Source organism: Rhinolophus ferrumequinum (genome assembly GCF_004115265.2).
Source record: "Rhinolophus ferrumequinum isolate MPI-CBG mRhiFer1 chromosome 5 unlocalized genomic scaffold, mRhiFer1_v1.p scaffold_110_arrow_ctg1, whole genome shotgun sequence".
NCBI classification, from domain to species: domain Eukaryota; kingdom Metazoa; phylum Chordata; class Mammalia; order Chiroptera; family Rhinolophidae; genus Rhinolophus; species Rhinolophus ferrumequinum.
Genome location: NW_022680355.1, coordinates 13,109,483 through 13,136,596, shown reverse-complemented (window position 1 = coordinate 13,136,596; position 27,114 = coordinate 13,109,483). Strand labels below are relative to the sequence as shown.

At 41.4% G+C, this 27,114-nt stretch overlaps 2 long non-coding RNA genes and 1 other non-coding gene across 4 annotated transcripts; all 3 read left to right on the top strand.

Moving 5' to 3' along the window:
* The first annotated feature begins 697 nt into the window (after positions 1–697).
* LOC117019244 (uncharacterized) lies at positions 698–15,156 on the top strand. Of its 2 annotated transcripts, none has more exons than XR_004422447.1 (6): positions 698–854; positions 4,120–5,778; positions 6,478–6,484; positions 9,323–9,476; positions 11,078–11,213; positions 14,128–15,156. It is a non-coding gene; the product is annotated as an uncharacterized LOC117019244 (long non-coding RNA). The 2 variants fall into 2 exon arrangements; XR_004422446.1 differs by having other exon boundaries at positions 6,478–6,634; positions 9,341–9,476.
* LOC117019259 (U6 spliceosomal RNA) lies at positions 2,416–2,519 on the top strand. Its single transcript, XR_004422458.1, has one exon. It is a non-coding gene; the product is annotated as a U6 spliceosomal RNA (small nuclear RNA).
* A 7,474-nt stretch (positions 15,157–22,630) lies between the features above and the next one.
* Positions 22,631–26,509, top strand: LOC117019245 (uncharacterized). The gene is made up of 4 exons (XR_004422448.1): positions 22,631–23,253; positions 23,346–23,402; positions 23,699–23,824; positions 26,175–26,509. It is a non-coding gene; the product is annotated as an uncharacterized LOC117019245 (long non-coding RNA).
* Positions 26,510–27,114: the final 605 nt, after the last annotated feature.

Sequence of the window (27,114 nt, the reverse complement as noted above, 5' to 3'; positions counted from 1 at the left end):
CAGCCAGGAATGGACAATTTCATTTGGCAGTTTGTTTTATTTGGACCATTTGGCAAAATAGAATGATGGTGAAATACCCAGGCTCTGGAATCAGATGGCCTGACTCCAAACCCTAGGGGAATGCTCTATGAATTGAGTACGTGACTTAGTTTTGAGGGGGGGTGTCTCAATTTACTTTTTTTTTTTTTTGGCAAAATGGATTCATCTCATAAGGATCCATCCTCATAAGGATCCATTTGAAAGGATTGAATGAATCAGTGCATTTAAGGATGAAATGAGTTAACAAGGGTAACATTCCTGGAACAGTTGTCTGGTCCATAGTAAACACTCAGAACATGTTAGCTTCTTAATAGAATACGTTGTTGCCTGTTTCCACAAAATACATTGTTGCCTGTTTCTGCAAATGCTAGAGCTAGGAATGTGTTGAGATCGCTAGGTTCTAATGCTGCCACAACATGTTAACTGCTTAAAAACCCAGAGAGCCGGCTTTTTCAGCACTCACAGCCCAGCAGAGGCTGCCTGGATGTGACGTGTTTGCAGCGCTCTTCCCCGCCCTCCCCCCACAGCTGCACACCCTCCCCTGGGAGGGGGTGTCTCTCTTGTTCCTCTTTCAGAGTCTCTGAAGAGATGATCAGAACATTTGTGCCATTTGTAGTTCTTCAAACCCAGTTTCATTTCTCTTTATAGAGAGATAAAATACTCCAGACTATATTTAAAATGGTTTCAAGACCAGCGTTGACTACCTACCTCTCCTGACTACCTACCTCTCCTGGTTTACCTACCTCTCCTGGCTTCCCCAGGGAAATTGGCTTTCCCAATGACTACCAGCATCTTCTGCCTAAACTGAAGCATGGGTAGGTAGGACTTTTTTCTAGGAGCCCAAACTTCGAAGAGACTGATCCAGGCTTTGTGAGTGGCAATCAACAATTTTTCTCTGTGTGTGTGTGTGTGTGTGTGTGTGTGTGTGTGTGTGTGTGTGTGTTTGTGTGTGTTTGTGTTTGTGTGCCATCTAAGCAGACACACATTCCACTACCCCACTGGCTGCATTTCAAAGATGGTACCTGAAGCTCTACCTAAAACAAGAGTGAGTAATGAGTGGACGGTGGAACCAGTCTCTAGAGATGTATGAGGCAGGTTTTTTAAAGGTCAACCATGCTTTTTCTGGGGGCAAAAAAACATTGCCTAATCCTAGGTCATGAAGATGTATTCCTATGTTTCCCTCTCAGTTTTATAGTTTCAGCCCTTACACTTAGGTCTCTGATGCCTTTGAATTAATTTGCATGTATGGTGGGAGGTAGAGACTCAAATTCATTCTTCTGCACGTGGACATCCAATTGTCCCAGCACCACTTGTTGAAAAGACTGTTCTTTCCCCATTGAATTATCTTGGCACATTTATTGAAAACCAGTTGATCGTTAATGCAAGGGCTTAGTTTTGGACTCTCAATTCTCTTTCACTAACCTATATGTGTGTCCTTACGGCAATATCCCACCTCCTTGATGACTGTAGCCATGTAGCAAGTTCTGAAATTGTGAAGTGTGAGTCCTTCCACTTTGTGCTTTTTTCAAGATTGTCTTGCTTATTTTGGGCCCCTTGTATTTCTATGTGAATTTTCAGGTCAGCTTGTCACTTTCTGTAATGTGAGGGTGGCGTGGAATATGACAGGGGTAGTGTTTCATCTGAAGATCGATTTGGGGATGCTGCCATCTTACGAGTCTTCCAGTTCATGGCCACACCCCTGGTGCCTTCGACAACCTTAAGTTCTGAAGTCATGTTTCTAGGATGTACGTACCTGCTTAGCAAGGGTCAGGCAAGTGACTGACATGTCTGTTCAGAGTCCTGAGCAATGAATGGGTTGGTTTTGGGGGCATTCGCATATGCCCCCAATATGCATTTTTCTGGGCTGCTTCATTCTTTCGGATGGAGCATGGCACCCAAAGGCTAGGATAAGATGTAGTTCCACGATCATAGACTTTCTCCTCACCATCAGTCAGATATCATTCAGATTCCCAATGTTGGTATGACCGAGCTGCAGTAGGATTGCTTTTCATCTTTGGGGTAATGGGCCCCCCACATGAGAATTAAGTGGTCTGCTGTGTTTTTGAGATGTAAATTACTCCACGGGAGCCGAAGGAATGCTCCGAAGGCCTTCTGCATCCCACCTACTTATCTGCCAAAGGGTTACTTCAAGTCTAGAGCTGGAGGGGTGTGTTCTTGGAGGAAAGGACCAGTGGAGGGAGTTTCAGTAACAACATCAATCCTTGAGCATTAAGGAATTAGGGGGACATGACAGTTTCAGGTGTTATTTAAGAGAGTCGGAAGCTGGTGGACCAGCAATTCCAAGCTGAGGGATTTGGACGATAGTAGAGCTATGAAATCAGTGTAACAGCTCACAACTAGAACTTTTAGAAAGTGGTGCTCGCTTCGGCAGCACGTATACTAAAATTGGAACGATACAGAAAAGATTAACGTGGCCCCTGCGCAAGGATGACACGCAAATTCGGGTATTGGATTTATCTGGAGGGAATCACTTCATAGATTATACAAATGCCTAACTACTGTGCTGTACACCTGAAACTAATATAAAATAATATTGAATGTCAACTATAATTAAATATATACTTATATAGTCACAGGATGTAAAATACAGCATAGAGAATACAGTCAATGGTATTGTAATAGCTATGTATGATGTCAGATGGGTAGTAGACTTGTTGGGGTCACCACTTTGTGAGGTATGTAAATGTCCAATCATTATGTTGTTTTGTACACCTGAAACTAATTAAAAAAAAAGATTTTTTAAAAAGTGAAATAACAAATAGAACAAGGTCCTTGGGAAAGGAAAGAGTCGTTCTTGTTTCCTAAAACCATGAATATTAACCTAAATAATTTTGTGAAGCCTTGGAGCTTTTGTAGCTCTTCCACATTTGTTATTTCAGCTGTTCACTTCTCTTTCTCTACAGAGATGAACAGAAGAGGCTTAAAATAATAAGGGGTGGGGCTCAGCGTTGCTGTCTAGAAAGAACAAAGTACAAAGGGGTTGAACTGGGGAGAAAATAACTCCAATAGCAGTGGATATTCTGGACGGGGACAGGAAACCAGCTAAACTACTGCGTCCTTTGGAAATAGGGAAGGAAATCTGTTCATCTTTCACCATGCAGACAAGAATAATGCAATAGTGGATACCGAGAAATGAAATGGAGGGCATCTAAAGGCCTTTTGCAGTGGAAATACATTTCTATTTTATTTAAGCTGCTATATTTAAGCTGAAGTTTTGTTACTACAGCAGTTTCAATTTTATTTGACAAGTATCCGTATACAAAAATACAAAAATGTGAAGGGAATGATAAACACCAAACCGAGGAGAGTGGTATTTGGGTGAAGTTGGATCTATAAGGGGAATGCAGGAAGCTTCAGCTGTATTTGTAAAATGTTTCCATGTTTAAATATAGTGGTGAGTTAACAGGTGCTTATTATGTTCCTCTCTCTCTATTTTTTGAATGTCTGAATTATTTTGTTATAATCTATATTGATATTGGATGAGAAAATAGGAGTCATACATGGGATAAATGGTAAAAATGACTTGGGTGAAAAAAGTGTAAACCCAAATATATTCATGCGATAAATAATCATAGATGAAAGGGTATTCAATTGCATAAGCTTGTTCTGGAATACTTTTTGCCATATAGAATAACAATGAGAATGATTCATATCTATGAAATTTCTTTGCAGGGGATCAAGGGTAAGAATTTGATCCTCAGGGAATAATGTGCTCTAAATTTATAGTATCTTCTATCTCTTTCATGAGTACTCAATAAAGCGCTTCAGGCAAGGAAACTCCTTCAAAATAAAGATCAGGAAGCCATACAGAGCACTTGAGTGTACATTGAGGAGGTTCAAGTGTTTTTCATTCACTTACTGAAACTTGACACTTTTACTGAACAAGTTTGCAGCAGGTCAAGGTTAAGTGAGGAAAAGAAATAATGTTTAACTCCCATTAAAATGGAGGAAGGTTCTGATAAAGACTTCAGAATGTTGTTTGAGGAGGCAGGAATGTGAAGTTTGTACTCTGGATGGATGGTCTAGGCTCAGCAAATCCCCTCCACCTCTCTCCTCCAGAGAGCTCAGGCGAAAGAGAAATGTATTTCTCATACATGGGAAAGAATGAAGAGCTGTGTACTTCCCAAGGGACGCCGCTGCCCGAGCAAAGCCTGAAGATTTTCAGTTGTGGTTGTATCCAGGAGATCAGCCTGTACTCTTCCTGTGAAGGTACCTTGATGCCCAAGAATACAGATGCCACCTGGGACAACTCACCTCTGGAAACATATTGACTTTATCCCTGGCACTCGCATTCACAATTTGGCTTTATTTTTAAGCAAAAACACCTCTTTAAAAAACACAAACCCCAAATTATTGGTAGTCTCGTTTTCAGCGTTTTGCTATTTCAGTGGAAGTCCTGATTCCCTCCTGCCTTTTCTAAATTGTCCTTTTCACTCATTTCTCCTCCACACACTTCCATTTGGTCATCCACCCTCTCTATTCTCTTTTTTCACATTTTCCACTTTTTTGGTTGCCTCTACCTCTGAAAAAGCTTGTGATGAAGGATGGAAAGAGGTGATAGAGAAGTGAGAATGAGACACAGAGGCATAATGGAAAGAAATGGGACAAAGGTACCCCACTCTCCCCAACCTGGAGTCCCACAAAACGGTCTTAACTTCAGCAATTTTCACCTCTTTTTGCTGCCTCTTTGATACATTTTCAAGGAGATTCCCAATCTCCCCCAAATCAAGGCTGTATCTTCCAAAGTGTTGAAGCATAAAGCAATCCACTCCAACAGATAATCCACTGTATAAAATTTTCTAATTTGTATCAGAATGTCCCTGGAATCTGTATAATGAATTCATTGTTCCCAGAGTCACTTGACCAACATTTTGGCTGATTATCTGGCAAGATGCCCTGGTCATATAAAGTCAAACGAGGTTTGTGGGATGTAATTTCCTTGTATAAACAACATATTCTATACTCTGATAAATAACCCCAGAATGATTTATTGTTTTACACAGGTACTTAATTCCCGATGCCTCCCACTAAGCCACACCCCTTGTGTCAATCCTAATTTTAATTTTAAATTAAACACTGCAAACGGTCATATATTGGATATAAGAGAGCAGGACCAGTCTAACGAATTAGTTATTAGAAGGAGGAGCATGAGGAATATGTGTTAGAATTTCTCGTCAATTCCTATCTACAAGTGATCATCTTATCCATCTAACTCATTTTACAGATGAGAAAATTGAGGCCCAGGGGTGTGGTAAAATGCACCCAAAGTTGCACATGAGTTGGGGGGATGTCCAGTCTCCCCTCTGGGCTTCTGTGTATATAGCACTTTCTGCCTGGAGACTATTCGAAATGGCCAACACTCACCCCCACACTCTCTTTGTCCTTCCTAGTGTGGTGCTCACTTCTCTTGGAATAATTTCTGTGAAAAGCCCCAAACACATAAGCTTGAAGAACACCCTACACTTACCTCTCTCTGTGACTTACCACCAAGTGGTGCTTTGGGGTTATTTACTCGTTTGTCTCTCTCTGAACCATAAACCCTTTCCTTACTTCTGTGACTCAGAGCTTCCGGAGTGCCTGGAGCTTAATAGATGCTGAATAAGCATTTGTCGAGGGATCCACCCAGGTCTCTTACTCTCTCAGACCACCTCGCTTACCTTTATACCAGGATATGCAAAACGTAGAGGGCGCTTGGAAACAGAGCTTTCTTTCTCCCAGGTAAGTTTTCCGCAAAGAGGTTCATTATTCATTTTGAAGTGCTAGCCTTGCCTTTGTGAAGATAAAAACTCCACGGGGATCTTAGTGATGCGTAGCTGAGCGAGCCAGCCCGGATCTCGGGACATCACGCAGAATTCAGAGGCAGTTCTGGGTTCTCTGTGTTCATGTACCACATGAACCTGCCACCACCGACAGTCACTGTCACCTAAAACTCTCTCATGAGATATTCAGGGGAACTTTTCTCCATTACTCTTTGTAGAGGAGGAGACCAGGAACAATTTAAAAATGTTATTCCATTTTTTATTATGCTGGAGATCACTTGTAATCTTCTGGTATTTCACCTGTGTCAGCCATTTACCCCCAAATTGTGATGTAAATGTAAAAATATTTTTGATGAAATACAGTATTAAAATATCAACTTTTCCCCGATCGTTTCTAATCTTCAAATGTTACTTTATGAATGAGGGAAATCATTGCTCAGTGAGCACAGGAAGTGTCTCAGCGAACTTCTCCTGCACCTATGGTGTCGGCTTGTGTTCACTCAAATCATTTGCATTCTAATTATTGCCAATGAGTCCTCTGCATAGAACATTCTACCTGACTATACTGATTAGCTCCATGAGTTTAATTACTACGCATATCTCATTTTCTGACCAGGCTAGCTAGAAGAGTAATTACTATTTCCTTTTCTTTCTTCAGACTTGTGGTAAGTGAGCTGCCTTTATTCCAAAACAGTCAAAAGCCAACCACAAAGATCCATCAGTCGATGGCTTATTCTCTTTGGTTCAATTTAATTCACTTTGAATGACTGTCCATTACATACGAGGCTCTGTGATGCCTACTTGGAAATACGAAGGTGGGTGTAAGGGGGATGATATTGTTGACGAGGCACTGATGTATTTTGCTTCTTAATGGTGCCCCTCTGCCATTCCTTGTGGCTTACCCCCGAGAAGGAAATGGGGACGGCCCATTGTATGTAGCACAGGAAGGCTGGAATAGGGGCTGAGCCAGCCTCTGGGTCTGTATCTCCCTCAGCCCAGAAGGGAGGTAAGGGTTTGACCCGCACCACTGCTGTGGCATACTGTACCCAGGAGCTCGTTTCCCAGAGATCTTTACCCATCTGTGCTTCAAGTTCAAATACAAGTAAAGTAACATTCAGAGCAACGTTTTCAAAGTTACTTCACCAGGTGACATCTGAAATCACCAATAACCGGAACAGTGATAATGCCACTTAACTGCTCATGGAACTAAGTCTCTAAGGCTACCTCAACACCTCTTCAAGCTCTAAAAGCCCTCGAGAGGCAGGCACGTTAGTATAAGCCATGAAGATCTTGTCTGGACAGGAGGGTGGGAACTCAGAGCCTGCCCGAGGCTCTGTCTTCAGTGCCTCTGATAATCTCAGGATATTAAATGTCAGTGACACTTTGGGCCATAAGCTCTTTGACAAAGGGTCCCTGGCTCCTGTTGAACTGCAGACAGGCGCCCACGTTATTGAAGATTGCAAACTGGCAACAGAGATACACTCCAGGTTACAGCGTATAAAACGTTCTCAGTCTTTTTCTTGACAAACGTCATGTTGGATGAATGATTTACCAGGATGTGATATTGTAGAAAAGAGAACATTCGCTCAACAGGACGAGTTGTGTCCCGCCCGTGGGAAGCCTCACTCCTGCTCAGTGGTGTTAGGTGGTTACGGAAAAGCAGGGTGTTGATACAAGCAAAGACTGACATATGAATAAGAGAATGAAGAGATAAAATGCAATACGCAGTCATTGGAAGCCTTCGTAAAGCCCTTATTATTCCACACTGAATGTTGCCTCATACCGGCTACACAGTGGGTCTGATCCAGTCAGGAAGGTGGTGTCAGATGCTTTGTTTATTCATTTCTTTATTTAATAGATATTTATTGAAAGCTTCTTGTGCCAAGCATTATTTGAGACTTCAGAGATAACAAAAAATGGAAAAAAGAAAATCACCAATCTCCTGGAGACTGCGAAGTACATTTGAATTCTTCCTGATCTTTGAATATTTTTATTTTAGTATGTCAAATGGGCCTGGGATGGCCTAATCAAATACCACCCTGGCAAAGTGTATCCGTTTGTATCCACGGACTGATGGAGTTCATTCCCTTCCTAAAATATACCTGGGCTGCCCTGGGAGCCTACACATCTGGCTTTCAGTACATGAGAGAAGCAAATTAAAAAACTATTTATGCAATGTGATCCCATTTTGTTAAAATACATGTATACATGTAAAGAAAAAAGTACCGAAAAACTCACACCCAAATTTTAAAAGCGACAAGGGATAATTGGGGCATTTTATTTTCATCTTTAAGCTTTTCTATGTTTTCCAAATTTTATGTACTAAGTGTGTTTTGCTTTTGTAACCAGAAAACACTCTTTACACACTATGTGTATTTGCTAATTACTTAAAAACATACCAATTAACATTTGCAAATAACTTCAGGATTGTTCATTATTCCTTGTCATTTCCCTTACGTATTAGGTAAGTAAGACTATCCTAATTTTCTGGTTCAGGCACTAGAACCATAGACAGAATTAGAACTTACAATCCTAAAAATATTAGACGCAACATGTTATGCATTCAACTATATTCTTATGAGGGAAGAAATCAATGTTAGTTGCCATGTATCAGGTTGGCCTCACCTGAAGTAGGGATCTAAGGCAAGGATTGGGGTGTAAGTAATTTATTTGGGAAGCAATTGCAGAAGCACGGAGAGAGTCGGGATGTAGGATGGAAAGGAAGGGTAGCCAATCAAGTCTGCAAGAGTGAGAAAGTTGTCACTGTGGACACCTGGGGCTCAGTCCTGCGTGAGACCTCTGAGAGAGCATGTAGAGCATAGCCTACAATTGTCTCCCCCAGAGGCAAAAAGCTGAGCTATCTCTCCACCAACTTCCACCCCTTATCGGTTGAGGGTTCCTCCTGAAGATATTACCCCCCTAGCCCATATACAGGACAAGCAATCTCCTATGGCTGAAGAAACCCTAAAATAGAGACCCCGGTCCCTGCATGAGGACCTCCCAGACTGAAGCGGCCGGGGACTCTGGGTGACTTGGGGACGTGGGTGGGGAACTGATGGTCTGACAAACTTCTGTGACAAACAGCTCTAAAATCACAGTGACTTCTCACAATATAGTTTTTCTTTTTGCTCATGTACATGACTTTGCAGGGCAGCACCTTTTCCTCAAGTCCTATCTCCATCCATTGCGCTCCAAGCCTCTGCTTCGAGCCATGCACACGGGGAAGAGAGAGGCTGTGGACCATGGCACTGGAGGTTGGTTGGCCCAGGTTGGTGGTGGAGGATGTCAGATCCGCACATGTTCTATCGCCCAAAATTTAGTCATGTGGTCCACACCTAACTGCATGCACAGGAAGTTTGGAAATATCAACTTCCTATGTGCCCAAGAGAGGGAAGTCTAAGGGAATCAGTGAGCATTTTCTCATCTTTTCTGAATGTGTGAGACTTCTCTACATATCTGTTACTTATTGGATGCCCTACTTTTTTTTTTTTTTTTTAAATGAGCTTGAGTTATTTGCACAGGATGTTTGAGATGCAAATGATTTCATGGACTAGCTAAGCCTGAGGACCACAGAGGAGAAACCATGCCCCAGTGTGGCAAGCGCTTTCGAATGCCGTCAGAACATTTAAGAGCTAATCTGGACTTGCTCTTGACGAGGTATGTGATTTTGGACACATTAGACTCCTGACCTGAAAAATAATAGAGTCTCTTATACTTACAACAATGTATGATTGCTTAAGTTAAGTAGCTGGTTATTTATTTTTAAAAGATTTTTAACATATATGTATTATATTTGTATCTAAATACAGAGGGTGCCAAAAAATGTGTACATATTTTAAGAAAGGAACAAAACTGTATTAAAATTGTAATAATATATACCACTAACAAAAGATGAATATAAATCATGTATATTCATTTTTTGGCACCCCTGTATATATATATATATATATATATATATATATATATATATATATATATACACACACACACACACATACACACTATATATACACGTGTATATGGAATATATACATAAAAGACTATACATGTCTATGATGGTTAATTTTACGTGTTAACTTGACTGGGCCATGAGGTGCCCAGATTCACATGGTTTCTGGGTGACTCTGTGAGGGTGTTTCTGGATGAGATTAACGTTTGAACTGGTGGACTCAGTAAAGAAGATTGCCCTCCCCAATGTGGGTAGTTCTCATCCAATGCATGATCCAACCAAAAAGGTGGCAGAAGGCAATTTGCCCCCTGTGCTTCCTGCCTACCTGCTGAGCTGGGACGTGGGCTCCGGCCCTTGGGCCCTTGGGCTGGTCCTGCACCCTCAGCGCTTCAGTAGATACTTACTGGTTCTCAAGCCTTTGGCCCCAGATGGGAACTCCATCACTGACTTCCCCGGGCCCATAACCACACAAGCCAATTCCTCATAGTCGATCTCTTCATACATATGTAGATTTATCTGTCTATCTCCTATTGGTTCTGTGTTTCTGGAGAGCCCCGACCACTACAACATACCGTGTTTCCCGAAAATAAGAGCTGGCCGGGCAATCAGCTCTAATGCGTCTTTTGGAGCAAAAATTAATTTAAGGCCCAGTCTTATTTTACTATAAGACCCAGTCTTTATAATATAATATAATATAATATAATATAATATAATATAATATAATATAATATAATATAATATAATATAATACCGGATCTTATATTAATTTTTGCTCCAAAAGACGCATTAGAGCTGATTGTCCATCTGGGTCTTATTTTCGGGGAAACGGCATAACAAGGTCAACGTCAAGTGTCATCAGAACTGGGACGAGAATGTCCATTCTTGAATGTTCTATACTTGTTCAACTCCCCTTTCTGTCCATCACATCTTTTTATCATCTTGCTCTCCCCTCAGACAAGAAGTGTGTTCATTCTGTGGCTCACTGGCCAGCCAGGCAGTTGTGTTGTCAGAGGTGAGCGAATGGTAGGTGGTGGTAGCAGCCGTGGGTTAAACCCCACTCTAGGTGGACTGTGGGAGAAGAAACACAGGTCCTCTTGTGACACTGAGGAAAGCACAGACGTGGAGTCAATTTGGTCTCACCCACAGGGCCATACACATTTCACAGTTCTAATGTTTTGAGGGTGAGAGAGGCTTTGGCTATTTATTATACACCAGAGACTAGTAATCCACACACCGATTAAAAGGCTACATTTTCTAGCTAACAAAACAGTGCATGGTGCCAAATGGCAGGGAAATCGTTTTTTTCCAGCAAGGTTTGCACAGTCCAAGGAGCCAGGCGAAGGACCATAACTTCAGGAAAGTTGGCTAAAAGGATTTGACATCACATCTAGAGTCTAGCTGATTTCACAGAAAAATACTGGATGGTGACTTTCCTATCATATCAAGTATGTGAAACAATGACCATATCCAACAGTTTCAATAAATTTTTTCACTCTTTATTCCTTTCTTTATTCATTCTTCAGAGATTTATGGGGTGGCAGTCATAGACCACAGTCTGTGATAGGTGCCAGGTCACCGCTTTTGGCTGCTTCTGTCTGGTCGGAGGAAGTCCACTGGGCCTCGTGCCGTAAGAACAGCTTCCACGCGTTGGAGTATTTCCTGAGCAGCAGTTGATGGAGCCATGTGACTCCTGTCCCCAGATATACTGTGTTCTGAATTGAAACGATAACAATGGAAACTAAATTTGTCTCTTCACAAGTGACTGAAATGCCTTTAGCCATGATTTCCTATAACTCAAAGGGTACGGGATCTAAGGAGGAATAAATAGCTAACATATATTTAGTATGTGCTAAGTGACGTCCTAAGCATTTTACATACAACTGACCCATTTAATGCCCCCAACAACACTATGAGGTAGACGCTATTGTCATTCCCATTTCACGGAAAAGGAAGCTGGTAAGAATAGATGGGTTTCCATCTATTGGAAGAACCCCTGAATCTTCTTGTCGGGGTGGCACCCTGGCCATTCCATGTCATTCTGTTAGAAACAGCACTACATAAAAAAGAACGACCTTTCCACCCTAAAGGATGGAAGAGTTTGGAGTATTCAACAGAGAGAGGACTCTACAGAGATCACACTGTTCGATATACAGAATTACTTCATTTATTCCTCCATTCAACAACTACAATAATTGCCTGCCCTCGACTGGCATCTGAGATCCAAAGATGGATGTGCCCCAAGGAGCACTTAAGCCAGTAGAGAAGAAAAATGTGTCAATAAATACTTACTATGAGATGTGATAAAAGCTGCAAATAAAATATGTGGATCGGAGAAAGGGGGCAGATTGGAAGGTTATTAATAATAACAACTAGCGCTTACTGATCACTTATTCTGGCCGAGGAGCTGGTCTAAGAGCTGAACATGTAGTAATTCTTTTAACCCTTACAATGTCTCTATGCTGCAGATACTATTATTTTCCCATGTTAAGAGATAAGGAAAGTAAGGCACTAAAGAGGTTAAATAACGTGTCCAAGACTTTTGGGAGAGCTCATCCACCATGGATCCTGAGCATTCCTGGATGAGCTTGCTGGTGTGCCAAGAACTCAAAGCCTCGACTGCTCTTTACCTAGGCTGTTTCCCAGGGCAATGTTTGCAGTGAGTAGCTTTGACGGATGAGGTCACATCTACCCCTGATCAAAGAGAAGCCTTTTTATTCTACTTATTATAAACGTGGTGATTTCCCCCAAGCTCAGTGTTCCTCTCCTGTAATGCAACCCATTGCATGTGCAGGCACCCGTAACGGGCCCTTTGCGTTACCTCAGGGGACTTGGGGACATAGGGAACCAACCCAAACTAACGGGAAGCTCAATCTACTGCTTTTGTCATAACAAAGTCCCTTGTGTCTGGCCAGGAGGCTCATGTCTTCTACCAGCCTGTATGAAGCTCTAATGGGAGAGCCTAACAGCCTGTGAGTGGGATAAAATCTCAAATCCCACAAAGTTCACGACAAGGCCACACAGCCAGTAAGTGGTGAAACGTGACTTTGAATCTGGATAGTTTGGCTTGAAGTCCACAGTCTTAAACACTACTACTACTGCATCGAAGATAGGCAACCTACTTTTCCTAGTCAAGGCAGAGGATATGATGTTTGGATTGAATTTTGAAGGATAAATGGGAATGTAACAGAAGATAAGGTAAAAAGAGCATTCCAGGCAGAGGGGGCAGCATGTATAAAGGCTGGACGCACATGGTATGTTTCCGACACTGCAAGAATGGTGCTGTCAGACTGCAGTGCCCCGTGGAATTTTGCTAGGGAATGGGGCAAGAGATGAGGTTGGAAAGATAAGCAGAGGCCACTACATGAATGGTCACGTGTGCGCCATTTATTTTTTCTTATGGACTGAATGTTTGTGTTTCTCCCCCATCCACCCCCCTCAAATTCCTATGTTGAAACCCTAACCCCCAATTTGGTGGTGTTAGGAGGTGAGGCCTTTGGGAGGTGATTGGGGCATGAGGGTGGAGCCCTCATGAATAGGATTCGTGCCCTGATAAAAGAGACCCCGAGAGCTCCTCACCCGTTCCTCCACTGAGGACACAGCAAGAAAACAGCCACTTATGAACCAGGAAGCAGGGCTCTCACCAGACACCCAATCTGCTGGTGCCTTGATCATAGATATCAGCTTCCAGAACTGTGAGAAATCAGCGTCTGTTGTTATAAGCCACCCAGCCTAGGGTTTTCTGTTATGGCAACCCAAATGGACTAAGACACCTGTGAAAATCATTTTAAGGATTTTAGGCAGAAAAATGACATGACATGGTTTGTATGTTTGAAAGATCCCTCTGGAATAGCGTGCATGATGGATTGGTGGAGTCACAGAGCTCGACTAGGAAGCAATTGGAATAATCCAAGCAAGATGTGATGAGGGCCTGAACTTTGTAGCATGTACAGTTTAAGTGCCAATATTTTAATGTAATGCCTAATGACAGTAGTAATTAACTTGGAATTACTCCAGCCAGAGTAGTTGTAGTTTTAGTTCCTGAGACTTGATTTTTTTTTTACTTTATAAAAGAAGTAGAGATGGTCAACCAAATAAAGTGATCTGTGTCTGCCAATTTCGGATAGAAGAGCCTAATGAGAAGCTGTGTCTCCACGCCCTAAAATGCAGGTAAGCACACATGATACTAAGAAACAGGCTCTAACTCCTTTCTGCATCGTGGCAAAGTGGAATGGAGAAAAGCTAACAGAGAATTCCTATCCAACGCACAGTCTCAGGTCTTTCTCAGCAGAGCCCACTTATGCAAAATAACATACACGCTGAGCCCACATAATTCACTTTTCCTTTTTCCTCTTTTTATAGGAAAAAATTCTGGCAACACAATGGTCACTGGAGAAGCAGGTTGGGGCTATTGGTGATGGTGGTAAGGATTGTGGAGTTATCTGCTCTGGCAATGAGATGTGAACCATTTATATTCACGGTTCCCAATGTTCATATGTCTTTAAATTTAGTTGTGGGGAAAATGGCAGTCTAAAACATTGTTGATGAAGAGAAGATATGCATCGCTACACATTGTCAGCTTAGCAAAACAATCCACCACAAATGAAATGAATAATAATGAAACTAAAGAAACTGTAATTTGTGGTTAAAAGCAACACCACCAGCAACTGAAAAATATAACTTGGGCAGAGTCCCCTCAGTCACCTAACAGCCATTCATGCTTCCTCCTTCCTAACAGAGCCTAGGATTTGTTAAGGAATATATTCTCCTCTACGTAGCCAAGTGTGTTAGGAGAGGCTGGCCCATTCTTAGCTTCAGCTTTTTATAAAGGTAGATTCTGGTTTGTCTACATTCAGTTCAACTTTCCTTGCTGGTGGTTGGATTAGGCACTAGCCAGTGACAAAAGCTCTTCTGAACACGGCTGTGTCAGAATGCAGTGCCTGGAATTGGAACCCTGAGAGATGCTAGCCTGGGGACAAAACTTATGCAGAAAGGGGAGGAGCTAATAATAACCATCCTTACTGTTTAAGCCATTTGAGTCAGGTTTCTGTGATTTGTTGCCAAAACTTTCCTGATACAATGACACATCTAGAGTGATAATGCACTCACAACAAAATCCCCTTAGGGAGGCTTTGCAACATTACAAGCATTAAAAGAGAGGTCAAGCTTTTTAGAGGAATTCTGAACAAGAGTCTTTGATAAACTCTAGAAACTGCTGAGGGTAGTTGGTGAATACCAAGTTTTATTAATTCTGCTAACTCCTTTGTTAAGTTACTACCAAGGAACCCTTTCAAGTGTATGTAAGATGAAGGTTTGAGAACCATCAGAAGGGTGCCCAATTTGGATCACCTCTTAGCAGAGGGTGGAGTCCAAACAACATTACAAAACAAAAAAAACAAATAAAAAACCCAAAAAACAAAAAGCACTGCCCTTCAAATAGCTGGTAACGTCCCACTACTGTATAAGGATGGTGGGTAATGTTTCCTGCAATACGTGTACTCCCAGTAATAGCTAAACTCCTATTTGTTGAATATAAGCTGTACATAAAACACGCTGCTAAATGACACTGCCAGGGGACAGTTTATTATAATTATGGTAATTTAGAAAAGGCGCTCATAAACTCATTTTGGCTTGGACTTCACAAAAACCAGTGAAAAGTTCTTTACTGGCTCTCCTGAGAGCTATCTGTAGACTTTCCCCCAGACACTTGTCTGCATTCTTCATTAAAAATTTGGACTGTCTCATCAAAGCCAACAATCTGTTCTCTTTGATTTTTTTGTAAATCAATGGGTAGTTTTTATTCTCTCTTTGCATTCTCTCTGAAAAGAGTTTGTGAAAATTTACATAATTTTAATTGAAAGCTATTTAGTCCTCATGTGTATAATAATAAGGTAGCGGTTACCTAAAGGGAGTCTGGTGCCCTGGAAAGCAGTCCTGTGCTCTTTTTCTCTGACATGCTGGCTTCTCCTCTGTGCTTTAATATACAATGTTTGTGAAATGTACCAAAAACTTAGATGACAAGCCATCTCATCTTGAGGGATTACTATATTAATTTGCCTCTTTCAGGTTGCAAGGAAGAGACTTTCTCTTACTTCAGATGATGACTTGTCATTTAAAAAGAAAGAAAAAACCCCATAAGAATCAGGAAAACGCATCAGTGACTTTACAGACACTACTCAAGAGAAAAAAGAACAATAGTTTCTTATCAGTTAGGACACAGCACCATCATTAGCAACGATAAGAACGCTGGGGACCAGACATCTTTTTGTGCCCTCAGAATTGGACATCTGTCACTCCCGCCTCATGATTGCCACACTTGTGACTTTGTTTCTTTTAAATCTGGTTTGTCCATCTGCTGCCTCTGAAAGATAGCTTCCCAAATACATACAGAATTCTAGATTGACAGTGCATTTTTTTTGCAGCACGTTGTTACCATTTCATTATCCTCTGGCTTGCATTGTTTCTGATGAGAAGTCAGTCATTCTTACTGCTGACACTTCATTTTCCAAAAATCTTTTTTCATTCTCAGACTCAGCTTCATAATTTCTATCAACCTGTGTTCAAGTTCACTAATGTTTTCTTTTGAAGATTCAAACTGCTGTTAATGTCATCTAGATAATTTTTTTTTTAATTTCAGGCATTGCATTTTATAGTCCTAGAATTTCCATTTTGTCCTTTTTTAGAGTTCTCTTTTCTCTCCTGAAATACCACATCTCTTACCCATTACATTCACCTTTTGTAAATTCTTAAAAATATTTCTAATAATTGTTTTTAAATTCTTGGTGCCAGTTCCAATAAGTGGGGTTAGCTGCAGGTCTGCATCTATTGACTATGTTTTCCCTTGATTATTGGTCAGTGACTCTTGCATGTTTGCATGACTCATAATTTTTTATTGTACCTAAGGTATGTGTATACAAAGACAGTGACGACTGAAGTTTAATAAGGTTTTGATTTTGTTTCTCAGAGAATGCAGGCTCTTTCCTTCTGTCTGACAGGGTGAAGGGCTGATTATTCAGATTCCTTCCAAATCAAATTGACATAGGTCTGGGCTGAAGATTTAATTAGATTGAGATGACGTGTGCTTACCCTCGAACTCCCCCACTAATGCCGTCCTTTTGAAATGATCAATATTTAAACTGATGGGCTTTCATTTTAAATATGTTTCATTTACTTAGGACTTAACACAGCAGAGCCCAATTCAAGCCCTGTGGGAATGCAGGGGTCTTCGGGATTTTGCTCTGCATTTTAGCCTTTTCTCTACTAATTATTTTTTGTCAAAGTTTGAGGGTAGGGATGGTGTGGGGACAGAGCCCCAAAAAGCAGTTTCCAGGCTCTCGGCCTCACATAGAAAGGTGCTGGCTCAGGTAGTAAATGGCCATCGACTGTGATCAAATGGCCATCAGCTGTGGCTAGTTGGCCGTCAGCTGTAACCAGTGAGCCATTGGGCCCTAATATAACTGCCGTGGCTAGGCTAGCAAAAAAAGGGGGCTAGCAAGAAGATGGTGGCTGAGGCTGCAAGCGGCACAGTGAGGGTTGAGAATTGTGTGGCTCCTGTTTCCTGTTTCTCCAACCCAGCCGCCAGTGACAGTATAGTGGTGTGACTCCCCTACCTATGGCTCCGTGGGTGTTCCTTTTTGGCCTAGCCATATCCTGCATTCTTGTGTGGGGAGTGGGACCAGAGACCCCCAGGCCCCGCCTGACACCCTGCACGACAGATGGGAATGTGAATTGTTGGGCTAATTTATTTTTGCAGTGCGGATACTTCCATGTGCCTGTTCACCTCTCTAGCCTCCACTGCCACCTGAAGCTCAGCGTGTTTCTTCTCCTCCCTGTAGTCTCTCTAGGATAGCCCAGCCATACCTAGGCCAGAAGCTCTTCCCGGGAGTAGAGGCTGTCCTGATTCTCCCTTGGTCAGTGAAGGGCTCGTTTCTCTGAAATTCAGTTCATTAATCCCTCCTTTGTCCCTACCATTGCTAGTCCCTTGGGAAAGTGTGATTTTTTGTATGTCTGGGTTTTTCTTGATGTTACCATGTGAACAAGTTCTTCTGTGTCCTTCTACGTTATAACCTAAAGTGGAATCTGAATCAAACATTTGAATTTTAAAAAATAAAACCTTAAAATCATCAGAAGAAAACGTGGGATAATTTATTTTATGATTTGAATGGGAGAAAGTCCTTTCACAGCAAGACCCAAACCTCAGAATCCCAGAAGTCATAAGGAAAATGATTTAATCTCTTTCTCGCTCTCACTCTCTCTCTCTCTCATATATATAAGCTATATATACATGAATAGAGATATATAGATCTATATACCTCTTTGACTCTATTATAGTAAAATATACTAAGGAGAGATGACAAACTGAGAAATGTTTGCAACACATTAAAACAAAGATTATTACGAGATTTTTAATAAATAAATACTAAAAAATAAAAATGGAAAAGGCAGGTAGTTAACATAAAAATCATAAATAGAGGATCAACATGAGCAGATGCTCACACTCACTTAGAACATCAGTTAGAACATGTAAACATCACTTAGAACTAAGAACTACAAATTGGACTGACACGCTCTTTGCCTATGACCTTGACAAAGCTAGGTACTAGCGAGGGTCTGGGAAACCCGCCCTCATACACACTGTGGATGGGGTGTAAACCAACACAGCATCCTTACATGTGTTTGTCTCGTGTTATCGTAGAGTGTTATTTGGTGATATCTAACAAAATTAGAAAATTAATATACCCTTTGACCCAGCAAGTTCAATTCTAGGAATTTATTCTACAAACATGCGGAAAATGCATGCAAGGATGTATGCAGAGTGTTACCATTGCTTCATTATTTGTAAGAGTAAAAACTGAAAATATTTAGTGGTTACCAGAGGGTAAGGGGGGTGGGGGGTGGGAGATGAGGGTAAGGGGGATCAAATATATGGTGATGGAAGGAGAACTGACTCTGGGTGGTGAACACACAATGGGATTTATAGGTGATGTGATACAGAATTGTACACCTGAAATCTATGTAATTTTACTAATAATTGTCACCCCAATAAATTAAAAAATAATAATAAAATAAAATACAAAAAAACAAACAAACAAAAAACTGAAAATAGCTTTAATATCCATAATAGGGGACTGGTTAGAAATTTATAGTATGTCATCTCAATGGGATACGCCACGTTTGAAGGAAAGTAATAGAGCTGTGTATGCTGATATAGGAGATTGCCAAGGTACATTGCCAAGCATAAAAACCAGGATAGAGAATAATCTGATTTCAATGTCCTCGTTTGTATAAAAAATAGAGCTCTATGGATGTGTGTCTACAGGACAATGTCCAGAGGTATACAAGGGAGTGGAGCTAGGAGTCTGGGATGGAAGGGGGTTTGGTTTTCGTTTTAAGCCGTATTATTATGTGACATTTTATAAATCAAGAGCCATGTTGTTTTTAGAAAATAACGGAAGTTAGTTATTACTATGCTGTGAAATAGAGCATTTAGCAATCCATTTAGTTTATTACTAATGGACTTATGTTGGTGGTCTGTCAAAGACCATACCATGTTCTCTTTTGAATACTCAGAGCCCCTTACAGAGTTTTTAGTATAGGAGAGGCAACATGTGAATGAACAAGTAAATGAAACTGAATTTATGGGCAGTATGTGTGAGATAGGCAAGTGTGCAGAACCCACTGAAAACCTCAAAATGCTGATGCATTTAGCAAACCTCCTTCTTCAGTTGTCCAGGTATTCACTTACTTTGCTGATCTAAAGTGAGAGCTATTAGTCATAAAGGCCTTGGAAAAAAACATAATGACCTTTTTGCTTTTGGGAGAGGCTGAGCTGTGATTCCATAAGGAAAAAGGATCTCGTGTCTTGTATGAACCGTAACAGCATTTTGGGGAGCAAGGAACACTGATCTGGGACTCAGAGTCTGGGTTGTGTGGTCTTTGCTTTGCTACAAACTAGCCTTTAACCTTTTGTGAGTTCTTTTCCTATCTGGGCTTCCTTTGTGGAATGTTGGCTGATGGCTAAGCTTGCTTATCCCTCTAAAATTATACAATTAAAAATAAAACAGACAACCCAAAACAAAAACTGTAAGCTGCACATTCCACTTTTATGCTTCCTAAAATTTCTCTTTTTGTGTAACAAGCCTCACGCTAATTCACTTCCCCAGAGAGGGAGGCCCAACCTGGTTTGTAGATTTTGCTCCTACAAATCTGAGGCTGGATTTTGATTGTCCGTGGAAATCTTGGCTCTCTAAACTTTAGTTACTTTGATTCCTGGGATATATAGGCTCAAAGACATGTATTAAACACATGTTTCTGGATTCCTGTGTTATCTATGGATAGATAGACGTATATACTTATTTTGGGCTATATTTTATCTCGTTCATCTAGGTAAAGGAATATTTACCGAATGAGTTCACGCAGGCCATGATTTAGAACCTGAACTATAGCGAGAGGATAGGGTAAAGCCCACGTTCCTTTCCTTAAACCTTCAAGCAAGGTTCTTCAGTGACTCTGGGGAAGAGCCATTCCGTATCTGGGTTTCTGATGTTCCAGCAAATAACTGCCAATTTGCTGCAAAACCACATCGATTGCCTGATGCACTGGTCTCTGCGCTGGGGACACTGTTAAGATGAACAGTGGTTCGTTCCAGGGATTCGTTTAGCTCTAAGACGAGAAAATGAAAGACTATTTATCAGTAGGTGAACCAGGACTGTGCTGGAACAGAGCCAAGGGGAGTTCAATTAGGCAGAGACAAATCGGGGAAAGGGAGGAATGACATTCTGCATTTAAGCACAGGCAGAATCTCCTTAGAAACGGCTGATGCAAAGCGACCGTGACTGGTGCAGGGCTGAGCCTGCGCCCCCATGCCCATCCTAGGGAGAAGCCACTGAGGACAAAACCTGTGTAAACCAAGGCATTTTCTCCACCAGACAGAATGCACTTGTAATAACATGCAGGGTTAAATGTATTTACAGCAGTAATGCTGCAGCTGGCTTCTTAGGGAGCGGTTCTGTTTCCTTGAATTCTTTATTTATTTGCAATGAATACAGTCGAAAAAAGCCGCTCCTTTCACGACAAGTGTTTTTATTAAGTCTTCTTTCCTCTTTACTAGGTCAATGGTTTCCAAAAATGGGGTGTTGGAGATAATCTCATGGTGTGTGGAAAGAAAACTGAGAACTTCTAATTAAGTTTATTTTTCTTTCGCTCTTGAAATTCTTCTCTCCCTTTTTTACTGTATCTACTACATTAGTAAATACTAACCTATTATTATTACTAATAATTATTAGTAGTAATATATTACTAGTAGTAATATATTAGTGCATGGTCATATTCTATAAATTTATAGTTTTGCATTTTAATAAGGAGTTTAGGTTCAATTATTTTTTACTTACTTTTTTACAAGTAGAAGTATGATGCAATAAGAAATTTTGGAGACCACTGCTTTACAATCCAGAGTCTAAATCATGGCTTCTGCCACTTGCTCCTGCCTACTTAAAAAGGGACATGGAATTGCAAGGTAACGCTGGCTCTTGTTATAACGTGAGTTCCTCCATAACCCACTCCAATATTATGAAATGTTTTATTGAGAAACAGAACAAGGAGACACAATAAAAATAAGAGTTCAAGAGGCATAAAAAGAGAGCTCCAGTGCAAGTTATGAGTATAACATTTAAAGAGTAAGGATAGGAATGAAACAATTTTACATTCTGGGTTACAGAGCTGTGTAATCACTTATAAAATATATATATTTTAAATGATCCTTTTTCTGGGACAGAGAGGTCCTCAAATTGTGGACTCCAGTTTCCTTCCTCTTCTTTTTACCACCATGGGGGAGGACCAGCTGAAGGGTTGCAAGCTGGACTGAGTCTATGGATTGTTGAATTTGCAAATAGTTGGGGGATTCTGCCCAAGTTATATTTTTCAGTTGCTGGTATAGTTGCAAATAATTTCATTCATCTTACTTAGAAGTCATTTGACTTGTTTTTTGAACAGGCTATTTTAATACTGAATTCTCCCTCAGGCTACGTAGGGAAAATAAATGATGGACGGTGAAGCCGTGGAACGTGCACAGCGTGTGGATGGCCACACAGCAGAGCCACTGTCTGTCTACACGGCGTGATTTACGCTTTACTGTGAGAGCACACAGTTCGGCCCCAAATATTTCCTCTGTGGTGCGCCGAGGCACTGAATCCTGCCCAGTCTGATCCACACTGTTTTGACTTGTTGAATTTCCCAGGACAAGTTTTGACTCTCAGGCTGGGCTCCCCATCACTGGCTACCCTCAGCTGTCACCTTCCCGCTCCCCACAACCTCTCCTTCCTCACCTCCTAAGTCCAGGTGCGGCCCCCAGGGCTGCAAACTGTAAAGCTTCACTGGGAAGAACACCCCAGAGGGAAGCAAAACACGTGTGTGCAAAACCAAATATCAGGTCCGACAATTCAGTCCATGAACTTGTTGCAATGATGTTGCTAACATTTTTTTTGATATCAGAGGGATTATTCATTATGAATTTGTACCAACTGGGCAAAAGTTTGCTATTTGTAAGTGCTGAAAAGGCTGCATAAAAAAGTTAGACGACCTGAACTTTTCACCAACAATTCATGGCTCTTGCATCACGACAATGCACCAGCTTACACAGCACTGTCTGTGAGGGAGTTTTTAGCCAGTAAACAACTGCATTGGAACATCCTCCCTACTCACCTGATCTGTCCCCAAATGACTTCTTTCTTTACCTGAAGATGAAGGAAATATTGATGACATTCAGGATATCAAAGGTAATACGGCAACAGCTCTGATGGCCATTCCAGAAAAAGAGTTCCAAAATTGCTTTGAAGAGTGGACTAGGTGCTGGCGTCAGTGCATAGCTTCCCAAGGGGGAAGCTGACCGTAGTGATATTCAGCAATGAGGTATGTAGCACTTTTTCTAGGATGAGTTCACGAACTTAATGGTCCGAACTTCGTACATGTTTCTTTGAGAGATCTGAGTAAATGGAGCTCCTCTCAGTACCTGGGCATGGAGACTGGTGAGCAAAACTGGATGGTAATACAAAACTCACTTGAAGCCAGGCACGGGTTCAACCAGCTCCAATGTGGGGCGGTCCCACATATGTGGCACCAACTACACTTAGTACCGATGATGTTGGAAAGCGGTGTCCCCGGGCTCTCCTTTTGACTGTTAGTTAGCCCGCTGGGACCAGGTCAAGTGTTTGTGTGTCACGCTGCGCTTCTTAAAGTCCCACTGTAATGCTTCTCGATCAATCTCCTTGCAGGCCTACTGCTTGCGTGTGGTGGACATTTTGATTATCCCCAGATGTGGTTATATTTCATTTCTAGTTTATGGCATAGTAATAATTTACACGTTACAGGGATTCCTGGAGAGAGAGGCATTTTCAGAGTACAAGGGAGCCATACTTGGTTCATAGGAGATGTTTGCCTGACTTGAGGAGCCTATGGGTTCTACCACACTGAAGTGCTCAGATGCGTGAAACAGTGAGGGTTTTTTTTGTTTGTTTTGTTTCCATTGTTGCTTTAAAGTTTTTTTTTAGTACTAAGTGTAACAAGCTACTCCTTCTGGCCCCCAGATAATGCCAACCTTGAATGGACCATCCTACAGCAATCCTGTCTGTCTCTTTGTGTTTGTAAGTATCCCAGAAGCACGAGTGGTCTGGGGGGGTGGCGTACATGGTCTGAAGGTGGGAGCAGCATGGGAATGGCAGGAGAGCCAGTTTTCTTCCATGCCGTCACCCCAGTTTTTCTGTGATAGAGACCAATGGGAGAAGTGCAGCTTGCCTCGATGGCCTGAAAGCTTTGTAAGTTACACTGGGAACCCTGAAGGACAGCTTCACAGCAGAGGGCCTGGACGAAGGGACCCTACGGTTGCCTGTTCCCAGTCTCCGTCCTAATCTCATTCACTAATTCTCCCTTGTCTTTCTAGTCACAGTTTCCTCTATAATTGCTGGGGGTGCTTTTCCCCTGCAAAAGCCCAGGACCTTGATTTTGAGGAGAGAGCGAAGGTCTGTGTACCTCAAAAGGTAAAGAAGACCAAGCATTGTGTGTCCATGTAAGTATAGTCACCTCCACTTCCAGCTGTTGCTTAGATAGCGACACAGCTCGTGTGTCTAGGGGCGATTCTTGACTGTTCCTGTGGCTGTTTTGACTTAGGCTACTGCCACGTGCTATCCTAGCTCGGGCAGCACACCGCTCTGACAGGCAGTGCAGCCCCGTGGGAAGAACACGGGCCGCTGGGTCCATCCAGCTGGGCTTGAAAGTCCAGGCTCTGTCACCTGTCAGTAGGCAAGTCATTGTACTTCACTGAGCTTTAATTTTCTGATCCCCCAAATGAGCATAGACATCCCCACCTTGCTGGGCGACTGTAAGGATTGTGTTCCAGGTGCCAAACACATAAGTTCTCCAAAAATGAGATATCCCAATGTTTAGATACCAGTACTTACATACACCATGAGGTAAGAGCATAGTGGATCAGACTTATTTTCTTTTGGGGGAGTGCAAACAAGAAGGAAGAGCTGACAAATTTTTGGATTCATGATTTCAGGGTCCGCATAAGGCTACAGTGTGAATATCTGAATAACAGATACCCACATTAGCAGTGTCCTTGATACCTAAAAAGTGCCACATGTTTTATGAATGTCATTCTTCCGAAAGCTCCTGTGTTTACCCAATGGAGAGGCAAAGCTCTACATACTGACATGTTAGCAAAGTCCTGTATTCCCCAGCTACTCGTATAGCGCTTGCCAATGTTTCAAGCCACAAAAAGTAAAACACACACACACACACACACACACACACACACACACACACACCTTGCCAAGGCTTATAAAAACTCAACGGTAGTTGCAGAAAGTTTCCAAGCAAGGAATTTCTCCATAACCTAAATTATTTGTGAGTTTCTTTTTTTTTCTTTTTAAATAGAAAATATGTTCCTTGCTTGAACCAATTCCCATGTTAAACGCCTGCGTTCATCACTCATTTTTATTACCAGTCTAAACACAGACTGTCTCAATGGAGGCCATTTACGGTGCACAATAAAAAGGATTCATTACTCATTTTCCTCTTATTATCTTTCAATTGCTCTGGAGCGAGATGCTGCGTAGAGTGGACACCAGGCCCCAGTAGCCAGTACATTACAGGAACACAATTAATGATCACACTACTTAACGCCTTCAAACACCCAGAAAAAGGAAACACTCTCTTTCCCAGTCCCTTAGCTCGGGCTGCTTTTCATCACATTCATTCCACTTTCATCTCATTAAACGTCACATTTTTCATAGAAAGTTTTCCCTCGTCTGTTTGCTATGATGTCTCCCTCTTGCTTTGCAATAGTAACAGGCCACATTCAGTTAGCTTGGATGATTTTTCCTTTGAAAAATACACCAAAAAACACCCACCACATTACTCTTATAATTAAGTGTAATTTCTCTAGAAACAACTTGACAATAACAACTCAAAAGCTAGTCGGAGATTGAATTCTCGTGCTGTGTGCAAGTATTACATGGTTTGGATGATAGTCAATGGGCTAATAATCCAAATAATCCAATGGTTAATAAATCCAAATAGAGATTACAGCCCCAACTATGTCCTGGCATTTGCCCCAGGTTTATTACCTGCTCTCTAAGCCACCTCTGCCTTTCTGGATCGAGTCCACTGTACCCACATGACCTTATTTTAATACTTAGAGCTTACTAAAATTGGAATTAATAGGTTCCAGAAAAATAGATTCTGATAAACCCCAATGGCTTTCATAATTCACGTTAATGACACTTTGCTCATCTATAAAAATATTTACTGCTTTATTAATAATAATCTTATGGCAGCTTTCTCTGTGAAGCTCCAAACCATTTACAAGTCTCATGTTTCCCATGGGTTTACTTCTGATATAGTTCACTAAAATGGAGTGGACTTATACAAACTGGAATTTGCATCCTCCGTTTACCACTTACCATCTGTGGGACCCGGAATAAGTCATGTAAGCTCTACACTTCCGTCTCCTCATCAATAAAATGAGTACAATAATACCTAGTTCTTAGGATTGTTAAGAGGAACAGAAAGGATAATACCCGTAAAGTACTTATTGCTGTGCCTGGAGTATATTAAATGCTTCATAAATATTAGCTGTTATGTCTGCACTCACTAGTTATAAGGTGACTATTATGTGACGGACACTTTTATGTGCTATCTTAATTAATCCTTACAAAATTTTATACAATTATCATTATTATCTCTCCGTCACAAACGAGAAAACTAGCTAAGTGAAGTAAGTTGCTGGTATGTTTCAGAATGGCCTTGGGACCCAGGGTTGTCCATCTCTAATGCCTCAGATGTGTGTGTTGGGTTTGGAAAGAATGGAGTTCATTCCATGAATATCTGGTCATTTCCCACCTTTCCTGTCTCAGGCTTCTCTTGGGGCCACCTACAGGCGTTCTGGAACCCTCTGCAGTGACACAGTAGAGCTGCCCCACAGGTTGCCCTTTGCCTCGAGCAACAGAAGAGATTCATCTACATGAGAACCATTTATTGGTGATTAAATAAAGGAAACATGATGCTACCTTCTAAGAGGAAAACTCTGTGGTCTTGAGTAGTTTATAATACTAGAGGAAGACAGGGATCAATCAATGGCAGAAGGCCTATCGTATGAGGTCTAACAATTAAGTTGGCGAACTTGTTGCAATGATGTCACTTACCTTTTTTGATATCAGAGGGATTATTCATTATGCATTTGTACCAACTGGACAGTTAACTAAGTTTACTATTTGGAAATGCTGAAAGGGCTGCGTGAAAAAGTCGTATGACCTGAAGTTTTCACCAATAATTCATGGCTCTTGCATCACGACAATGCACCAGCTCACATGGCACTGTCTGTGAGGGAGATTTTAGCCAGTAAACAAATAACTGTATTGGAACACCCTCCCTACTCATCTGATCTGGCCGCCAATGACTTCTTCCTTTAACTGAAGATAAAGGAAATATTGAAAGGAAGACATTTTGATGACATTCAGGACATCAAGGGTAATACGACGACAGCTCTGATGGCCATTCCAGAAAGAGTTCCAAAATTGCTTTGAAGAGTGGACTAGGCGCTGGCATCAGTGCATAGCTTCCCAAGGGGAGTACTTCGAAGGTGACCATAGTAATATTCAGCAATGAGGTATGTAGCACTTTTTCTAGGATGAATTCGTGAACTTAATTGTCCAACCTCATATGACATTGATATGAATGATTGCATTAAGTTAAAAATAGGGCAAAAAATACTGTTTGTGTCAACTTCAATCGTACAACTTAATTCTGTTTGTTTGTGATGTAAGTTGAGCTTCAGAAAATGTGGTTGGGATTTAA